Source organism: Crocuta crocuta, unplaced genomic scaffold, assembly GCF_008692635.1.
Source record: "Crocuta crocuta isolate KB4526 unplaced genomic scaffold, BGI_CrCroc_1.0 scaffold26, whole genome shotgun sequence".
Lineage (NCBI taxonomy): Eukaryota > Metazoa > Chordata > Mammalia > Carnivora > Hyaenidae > Crocuta > Crocuta crocuta.
The window spans coordinates 13,145,324-13,155,848 of record NW_027532249.1 but is presented as its reverse complement, the minus strand read 5'-3'; positions in this window follow the sequence as shown (position 1 = coordinate 13,155,848).

The window sequence follows — 10,525 nt, the reverse complement described above, 5'->3', positions numbered from 1 at the left end:
ACAAGCAAGCAAAGTGACAAAAGTAATAAATACTAAGGAAAATATTTTGTGTTTACGGGTGATAATCTTACACACATCAGTACACTGCATATATTTTCCAAGCTCAAAAGTAACACATGAGATGTGATGACAATGGATGTGCTTTTGAGGGGATGTGTCAGGGGAGCTGAAACCTCAACTGCCCCGGGAAGTCTCAGGTAGTCACTAAACTTGCAGGAGATCCTGGGATGGGCTCCACAGAGCAGACCCAGGGGCAGTCAGCACACTCATGTACTGAACCGTCATCATATTCATGCATCACAAGGGGGAAAACAGAGACAGCAATAGAGTACCAATGAATCTAATACTATTTCCCTACATGCTTCCTTGCCTTCTGAGAGCATGCTTTTTTTTTAATGTTTTATTTGTTTTTTGAGAGCGAGAGAGAACATGAGTGGGGGAGGGGCAGAGAGGGGTGGTGGACAGAGGATCTGAAGCAGGCTCTGTGCCGACAGGCTGACAGCAGCCAGCCTGATGTGGGGCTTAAATTCTTGACTGCGAGATCACGACCTGAACTGAAGTCGGACACTCAACTGACTGAGCCACCCAGGGCTGTGAGCCTGCCTTTTTTTTTCCAATGTTTATTTATTTTGAGAGAGAGAGAGAGCATGAGTAGGTGAGGGGCAGAAAGAGAGGAAGAGAGAATCTCAAGAGCTCCATGTTCAGCATGGAGCTCAGCATTGGGCTCCATCTGAGCCGAAACCAAGAGTTGGACACTTACCCAACTGAGCCACCAGGTGCCCTGTGAGCCTGCCTTTTTTTTTTTTTTTTTACACCATTTCTAGATTTAGGGTGCAGATATAGCTTTTCATACAAACCAGGAATTGAAAAAAAGACCACATTAATAACGACAAGTGGCATCAGGCCAAGCTAATTACAAGAAAGGCGAGGATAGGGAGGACATCTTGTCACCCTTTGTACACACTTGTGACACTACTCCTATCCCTTAGAAGCTATGTCCCCCACAACTCAACCCAGATTTTTTCATATTTTCCTCTTCTCTATGACAATGTAACATGTCAAGGTCAGGACTATTATAATTTTTATTTATTCTTTCCTTCAGTATATATGACTGATCTCCTATATGTGGGAGGCAATGTGGTATCTGCTGGTCTCCTCAAGGGGCTGACAGTGTAGTGATGCATAGGTCACAGTTAGAGCCCTGCCTTCACCTTATGTGTAGCACCTAGCATCTCTGAGTTTCAACTGTCCTACTCCATCAGATAGTGATAATAAAGTGACTACCGCATAGGACTGTCTTGAGGGTTAAATGAGTCCATGCATGTTAAGTGCCTGACATGAAGGAAGTACTATGTAAGATGACTGTAATCAACAAAAGCCACCTATTTCTGACTTAACCACTTCATGTATAATGAGCTTTCTCACTATAGATGTAGCTCAGTCCCCAAAATACTCATTCATTCAGCTCACTAAATGGCTACCAGATACAGGACACTAGGGAAGATGCAATAGAGCACAAACAATGTAAATCTCTGTGTCTTGGGAATTTTCCAGTAAGTGGAGAAGAACAGACGTTCACAATTGGAAATGAAAAGAACTATATGAGTATATTTTTAAAAATCTGTGCTTAGTAATTTGACGACACATTAGAATCATATGAAAAGCTCTTGAGAAAAAGTAAGGACTCTACCACTTAACTAAATGAGATGCTTCGAGGGCTGAAGCAAATAATGCTGAATCTTGATAAAAGAAGTGTTTCACCTGTCAGCGATTGGTGCATGAGTAAGCTGTGAGGCCTTTGCAATATTCAGTAATAGACTATCAGTTAAGATCTTTCTAATGTTTACTATATGGCAGGCATTGTACCAAAGGCTCTGTGGCTTGATTTGGGTCAAGATGGCCTCATGGAGGAAAAGCTCAGTCTGGAACTCTGAAGAATAGTGGGATTCAGATAAAGAAGCATGGCTTTTTGTGATGCAAAGGAGAGAATTTTGATACTGCAGGTGGAGTGTGCATTTTTGGATTGGGGACAAACAGAAGAATAAACACATTTAAAAGTAAAGCATGTGATTTTTATTTTATCTAATTCACATATCCTCTGCAGGTATTACTGTAGGTGTTACTGAAAGAGAACATTCATCCAAAAATCTTAAACTGTAAAACGTATGGCTTACTGAGGCATAAACCAGAGGCCAACCTATATCCTGTCTTCATGGGCTTTTGTGTAACTGACTGTATTCATAACACAGCTACAGGGAGACTGCATGAAAACAAAACAAGAGTAGATCTGAGTAAATTCCTTCCACTTTGCCCTTCCTATCTCCTGACCTCTGCTCTGTTCCCTACAAAACCAGCGGTGAGTTCTCAGGGATCAGCCTGGAAGCAACCCTTTGGAATCTTAAATTTGCTTTTTGGATAAACAAGAATAAAAGAATCAGCAATCAGAGAGAGAGACAGAGACAGAGAGATGATTAGACTTTAAGTTATAAAAATAAAATAAAGGCATGCAGACTCTCTCCCTAAGAAGAGTTGTATGAACTGGGGTGTTAGTTAGAAATGGAACAACTGTGAGAAAGCCAAGATTACACAGGCAGGAAATAAACCCATCATGTCACACCATAGGATTTTCGAGATAAAAATCCTTTATTGAGCCTTATTCCAGAAAACTCCCCCTCCCCACCCTGCACACATGGCTGGATTACACAGGTAGGCCTTTCTTGATTTGTGAGACGACTTTCCAGGCTCCTACAATGTGCAAGACCCTATTCAAGGCAAAGGGCAAAGGAGAGGAGACCGGCATAGGGCTGCCTCCCTGAGAGACCCTCTCAATTAAGGATTTGCATTTTTCTACCACTGTCTGCCGTAGTCTGCATTTTGTTTTCCATCATCTCACTTCGATTAAAGTGTTCGGGGGAAATCCTCTGGCAGTACAATCCTTCATTTATTGTGCGAAGTCTGTGCTAATTCACAGATGATCCTGAAGCTTCTATTAATAACACTGTAATTTCACATCACACACTACAGTGTCTCTACATGGTCCTCCCGTAAGCAGCCTTATGAATTAACCATTACCAGCACCACCATTTTACCTACAGGAAGACCGAGGGGCAAAGGTTCAGTGGATAACTGAAGGCCACTGGTCAGTGTGGCACCAAGTTTCCATTCTAAATCCCATTTCTTTTTTTTTTTTTAATGTTTTTTTATTTATTTCTAGGAGAGAGAGAGAGAGACAGTGTGAGCAGGGGAGGGTCAGAGAGAGAGGGAGTCACAGACTGAAACAGGCTCCAGGCTCCGAGCTGGCAGTCAGCACAGAGCCCGACGCGGGGCCCGAACCCACGAACCGCGAGATCATGACCCAAGCGAAAGTCGGACGCTTAACCGACTAAGCCACCCAGGCGCCCCTCTAAATCCCATTTCTTATTTTACCCCTTTGGGGGAGTATTCCATTTTCTCACGTGTGTTGGGGTAAGCAAGATGGAGAGGAAGCCACATTCAGAAAGTTCCTTTTGTTACCATTTGTTGGCTTCTACTGACATCTCTAACACCAGTACTCACAGCTCGGGGACATCGGAAAACTCTGTTGGTGCGTTCATGCTTTCATTCTGTCCCCTCCTAGCATGGAGGATTGTATGGGCCCTGCTTGCTAATCTCTCATACTCAAGCCACCCAGGGTGGACCCCGCAGAGGTGATCCCTCACCTCTCTCCGCACAATGATGAATTGTCCCAGAAGTGCAATGGACCAACTTCAGGAGCCAAAAGAACAAAACACAGCAAATTTAGTAATCCTGCAACAATCATAAAAAAAGCAAACTTCAAGTATTATCAAGGGCCGGGCCCAAGCATGGAGACACTCCAGACCCTTTGGTTTGTTGGGATTCCCACTGAGACCTTCATCTCTCCTCGCTGGCTTTTCAGTCTGTAATGTCTTACAGATTTTGGGGCTGGTCTCTGACAGCTCTGACATATCTGAACTAAGGCTAACCTCAGCTAGTTACTTGAAAGCCTGATAAGTTATACTGTACCTGTCAAAGCCTTTTTTCTCCGAGGCTATCTCTCCTCCAAAGGGACAACCAAAAAAAAAAAACAAAAAAAAAAAACAANCAACACAAAAAGAAAAAAAAAAAAAAAAAAAAAAAAAAAAAAAAAAAAAACCGAAAGAAAGGAAGAAAAAGAAAAGGAAGAAGATGTATTTTCTTCATTTGACTGGAATAAGGTCCTCAGCATAAATTGCTGTTCTATTTTCCAAATGTTAACTCATAACCAAAAGAAAACATAGACCATTTAGTTGAAGGGAAAACATATCAACTCAGTCTCCTCCAACTGTAAGAGTTGTTGGTCTCTCTGGAATAAAATTCTAGATTTGTGCTGGGGAGGAGTGTAGAAGCAGTGGCCACGTTGTCAAGAAATAGCAACATATCAATTTGCCCCTTCAAACCTTCAACAAGTCACTTTCTACTGTTCCCCAGAGTGGAAGTCATTCCTGCATATTGTCACTCTCTGTCATGCGCACACCAGTCCCCAACGCCATTCTTGTGCTCATACCCATTGTTAGTCCCCAAGTCAGGGTCTCTGAAGGAATGAAGAAGGTACCATGGAGAATCTTTCTGGGAGAGCCCTGGAAGAAAGAACCCACATCTCCATTCATCTTTTCCCAGTTCCCTGTAGTGAGGAGATTTTACTTTAGGTTATAGAACAATTAAGAATTTAGGGACTTAACCTGATCAAGTCAGGCATTATAACCAGCATGCATTAGTCAGATCAGCAAAGACTTGGAAAAGAAATACATCACGAAAAAACTGAACTCATGAACAATTTCTCCTCTTTGGTAGCTATTTGCTTCCATAAAGACCTTGAAAAGATACTTTTTTTGGTCACAACTCCTTACCTATAAAAAGAAGGGAAGATATCCCTTTCTTTCAAGAGTACTGGAACAGGAAGGAATTTTAAAGCACTACCACAGTATAAGAATTGTAGAAGTGTCAAATAACAAATGATACTGTAAGTGAATCATTTCTTAGCAAGTGAAATTACTCCAGCCAGGCAAATACAGTTACCAAAAGAAACTTGTAGAGAGTGCTTTCAGGTTAGGTCAGCACAAATCTACTGATGTGCCAGGGACATGGGGCTGCAGAAGGCACCCCTGCCCTCTAGAGGCTTCAACTCAAAATACCTCATTTTCATAATGATTTCTTATGTTTCTTACATGAATGTAGTGTTATTTTAAAACTGTAACAGAAATGTTTTTTAAAGCATCCCCTTTCGTCTCTTCCTACCCCTGTTTCTGACCCCATTCCTCCCGAGCCCTATCTCTCTTCCAAAATGTAACCCCTGTTAGCTATTTGCCGTGTGACCTGCTGGGCCACATTCAGGGCATTTGCTTGCGTGTTTGTATATAGTACCAGGCTTTTAAATATACAGTTTATTACTCAAGGATTACGGTATTTGACCCGAGGCACTTAAATATTAATGTGAACCTCTGGATAACAATTTAATCTCTGCAGGTGGTGTGTGCCCTTTACACAGCAGAAGCTAACTCCAGGGTAATTACAGAAGAAATCAGCATTATAGTTAACTCTCAATTATCTGGGGACTCATTTTCTGGACTGGGAACTCGAGGCCTCACTGCTTTTGCAAGCCTATTCGAGGATCCACATTGTGGCTATTTTACCTCTCATCAGCACGTCACCCAGAAAGCAAAAGGGCTTGATTCAAAAGACTCCAAGTATAACAGTCATTCCTTGTTACCTCTCTCATCTGCATTCAAAAGCAGAGAATTTGGGAATTATTTTTTCTCTGATAGTCTAAAATAAGATTTAGGTTTATCTGCAAATTCTACTTACTCACACCCCACAGCGCCTTCCTCCACTGCCCACAGACACCACAGATAATCAAGGTTTGGCTTTGGCTGAGATTTATAGGGGAACATATCTGGGTTTCCCTCTCTGCCCTGGTCTGCTAATGTCCAGTTGGCTGACATTCAGGGCAAGATGCCAGGCCTATATTTTGGGGAAGGATCATCCAGAGAGATAGGGGCGGATGTGATTTGGCAGCTGTGTGAGATCTGGCACGTGATTTTACGTGCTGTGGTGTTATGTTTCTTCAACTCAGTACATGCACTTAGAAGGCTGTCATTATCATCATCATCACAGAGTATCCAGGCAGCACCTACTTGGCACCAGAGGCCTCCAAATGTCTTTTTAAAATAATATTTTTGTGAGAGGCCCAGGAAATGCACCATGGAGTGGCACTGCTTGGTACTAACATGTTATGCTGATGCTGGCATTTTATGGGAAATTAGGATATCTTCCCGTCTCTGTGACCATAAAGAATTCTGGGGGAAAAAAACATAAGGTACGGGTTATAATTGTTTTAAGTATATTCAGTGAAGACCACAGCAAGCACATATTTTGAAATAAAACAATATTTCCTGGACTAATAAAAATGAAGACAAAAAAGAAATTAATATTAGAACGTGGTCTTCAGTCTCTGCCTCTCTTGCTTTCTTGTATAACTCATGTATGAGGAAGAACAGTTTTCACCTTCTCTTCTGAGCCAAGCTGCTTTGCCTGTGGCTTGCAAAGCCTTCCAGGAATATTTTCCACTTGAGATTGGGATTTCTGATTTGTGATGATAGCTTCTGGCAGCAGAGTTTGGGAAGAGGCATCTCCATACTGTACACTGAAACCCCAGGGCTTCATGTAGCCAAAAATGTTATTACCTTGCTGTCATCAGAACAGATGCCCATGTACCCACTCAGGAGAATAACGAGGTCCCATATAGTTTTAAAAGGATCCAACTGGGTTCAGTTTTGCAGAAAGAAGTGAACAAAAATAGAACAAATGTGGCCCCTTGTCCTTTAAGATCATCAAGTAGCTCGATACATCAGGATACATCGACAGAGTATATGGTTCATCTTCTGATTTTGAACGAGAAGTTTGGTTACAGAAAAGTAAGGAACACCGTCCTGTCAGGAAATTGCCTTGCAGGAGGCTGAATTTCCTCCTGTGTCAAAAGAAGAGGGCATGAAGATGACCTCGAAGGCCAGTTCTCAGGCTGCCAGCGGGGCTTTCCCTACTTGGCCTTTTTCCCAGCAATAAAGTTATTAGAAGATTAGGAGGGGAGAAGGGCGAGTGAAAAGAGAGGTCAGCAAGTTTTTGAGAAGATGGCTCGCTTTACCCAGTATCTTGTCCTCACACAGAGCCCAGCATCGCTCACGGGCGCCGCTTTGGGGGAACAGAAGCAAGGCTGGCACAATCACTCTGGGCATGCGTTTGTAGTCTTTTAACCCACTGGTAACTATTTTCCCTCTTCCCCATCAGTATTTAAGTTACAAAGGAAATTTAAGTTAGTAAGGATGAAATGAGACACTAATATTTGCTAAGTATGGTGATTGGTTATAGGGAATGATCAATAAGTGTTACTTAGCTGTCAGTTGCATTGGTGACAGCTCCCCTTTGTATATTCCCTTTAATTTATGAAGCAATGTCAAAGGCTATTTCACTTAACCAAATCTTTCAACACATTTTTAATGAATACCTATTATGATGTGCCAGATACTTTTCTGAACACTAAGAATCCAATAGTGACCAGGAGAGTCAAAGGCCCTACCCTCAGAATTTATGTTCTGGATGGGGGAGAAAAATAGGAAACAAGAAAACATGATAGGGTGAGGGAACCAAGTAGGGATAGAGATCTGTTATATGATGTGGAGTCAGCTAGAAAGGCCTCTCTAGTAAGGAGACATTTGAGAAGATGCTTAAAAGAGGTGGGGGTGGGGGTGAGCCCTGTAGATATCCATGAGAAGGGCATTCTAGATGGAGGGAATAGCAAATGCAAAGGCCCTGGGGTAGAAAGGTGTTTGGAACATTCAATTAACAGAAAGGAGTCCCATGTGTTGTAGCCAGAAGATGGCGGCGGGGTTAGTGATGAGAGGGAGGATGCTGTGGGGGCTGTGGCATGGAAGGATTCTGTTGCTGTTTTTTATCTGAGTGAGATGCAAAGCTTCTGGAGGGCCCAAAGCACCAAAGACATTTAACCTGGTTAAAAAGATCACTGTAGCAGTAATGTGAAGAACAGACTGAAACGGAGCAGCAGCAGAGGTCAGACAGATAAGACTATTGTCATAATCCCAACAAAAGGGGGTGGTTTTGTCCAGGTTACCAGTAGAAGCAGGAAGAAGCTGTCAGATTCAATCGTCAGAATTTGCTGACAGGTCAGAGTTAAGGAAGGAGAAACGGAAAGAAATCAATCAAGGATAACCAACACTGAGCTTCTGGATCTGGCAGGGGAAGGTAGAGATGCCTTTTATAGAGATGGGAAAAACATTTACTCAAAACTGTCAGGCAGATATCATCAATGTGCCCATTATATACCAGATAGATTAGATAGATAGATAGATAGATATAGATAGATAGACAGATAGATAGATGATAGATATAGTATGTGTGTGCATGTGTATATATGTATATATATACATAAAACTCTTCTTTATCCATTCACCTGTCAATGGACATTTGGGTTGCTTCCATATCTTGGCTACTGTAAATAATGCTGCAATGAACATGGGGGTGAGTACTTTCGAATTAGTGTTTTCATTTTCTTCAGATAAATTATCCCAAGAGGAATTGCTGAATCCTGTAGGAGATCTATTTTTAATTTTTAGAGGAATCTCCATTCTGTTTTCCATAGTGGATGTACCAGTTGACAGGGACAGGAATTGGGAGACAGAGAAGAGAACCTGCACAGAGAAAACTGAACTCCAACAGTCACCCAGAATCCTTGCATATATAAGTTCCACAGCTCCCCTGATGTTGTGCATTCTGTTAATGCCCTCCATTTCCAGAGAGAGCAAGGGAGACAAGGCGACTCAGCCAAGGCCTCCCACAGCCTATGAGGGCAGAGCCAGTGCTGAAACCAGGTCAGAGTGAGGTTTGAGTCTACATTTCCCACATTCCTACATCGCCTCTCAGGACGAGGTGCCAGTATGCCACATGACCACCTGCATTACAGGATCCTGAGGCGGATCTGGGTTCCAGTGCCCTCAAATATGGATACTTCACAAAGTAAGACACTGGGGGTAGAAGTGGAGGGTCAGTAGCTAGATTTGGACTACCATCTTGTCAAAAGTCAAAATTTCCAACCAGTTTACTGGAGAAGAAAGGTTGCTTCAAATATGAGCTGCAGAGTATCTAAGAGCCTGTTAGCAAAGTTGGGGGGAATCCATTTGAATTTCTTCAGGAGGTAACTCTACCTTCTCCATCCAGTTAGGGAGTCTCCAGTCCAGCTCAGAGGGAGCTGCCAAGAGGTTTGGTCCTCAGAGAGGAGACAGAACTACATCAATCAAATAAGTATTTATTCAGTGCTGACATACCCAGAGTTGTGATAGGCCAGGAAGAAACCCTGGTCCTGTCACCAATTTGTTTATAATCTGACTAAACAGAGACGGACTCACATAAAAATGCTTTGTAAGCAATCCACTAAGATTTAACTGAAGGCTAGCCCAGAATAGGTACTTAACAAATATTTGTTGCGGGAATTGTTTGTTAAAATGTGTAGGAGACCAGAGGGAGGAGAGGTCTGTGGGCCTCGGGGCTGCTGGGAAGGCTTCGTGACTCAGGGTCGGAATGTGGGATGTGTGCTGGAGAGAGAAGGTTTTAAGCCAAGGGAAAAGTATGAGCAAAGCTTTTATCACCACTGAGTCTTGGGAAAAGTGGATGATTGACACAGGAGGCTGTCTAATCTTAGGTCTCAGTGTGCACTCACTTCTGTTGTGCTGTGGATGCCTCCTGATCTTTCTTACTGAAACAAAGACTCATGTGCTCCCGCAAATGCACATTGTCCAAAGCAGAGACTGCAATATTAGGGGGGTGGAGAAATCATATGACTTGCCTTCCTACTGCTGGAGAGGTCCTGTCCCTAAATGAAGGTATTCTCGTCGGCACTGGGCTACAATCGATCGTTTCTTCCCACCGAGCTTTGAGCAGTCTCTGAGCCTGGGGCGTGGCTGAGTCTTCTAAGGACGTAAACAGAGGGATATACCCAAAAGCCAGAGAAGCTTACCCTGCACGGCTCTCACTTAGGCCCCTTCCAATGTCTGGGAAGGGTCCAATGGTGTGTTCATTGGGTCACGCTGTTTGTAAAATAGGCAAAAATATTTTCACTCCAGTCAGGTTAAGACCACTTTCTGTTTCCAGTTCTACTTTTATTTTGCCTGTTTTGGGTGGCCATGGGGTAACCACTGCATTTTTGAGGTGAGGGAGATGAGGATACATTAAAAATACATTTATTTAGGGGCACCTGGGTGGCTCAGTCGGTTAAGCATCCAACTTCGGTTCAGGTCATGATCTCATGGCTGGTGAGGTCAAGCCCCGCGTTGGGCTCTGGGCTCACAGCTCAGAGCCTGGAGCCTGCTTCAGATCTTGTGTCTCCCTCTCTCTCTGCCCCTCCTCAGCTTGTGCTCTGTCTGTCTCTCTCTCTCAAATATAAACATTAAAAATTTTTTTTAAGATACGTTTATTTGGCATT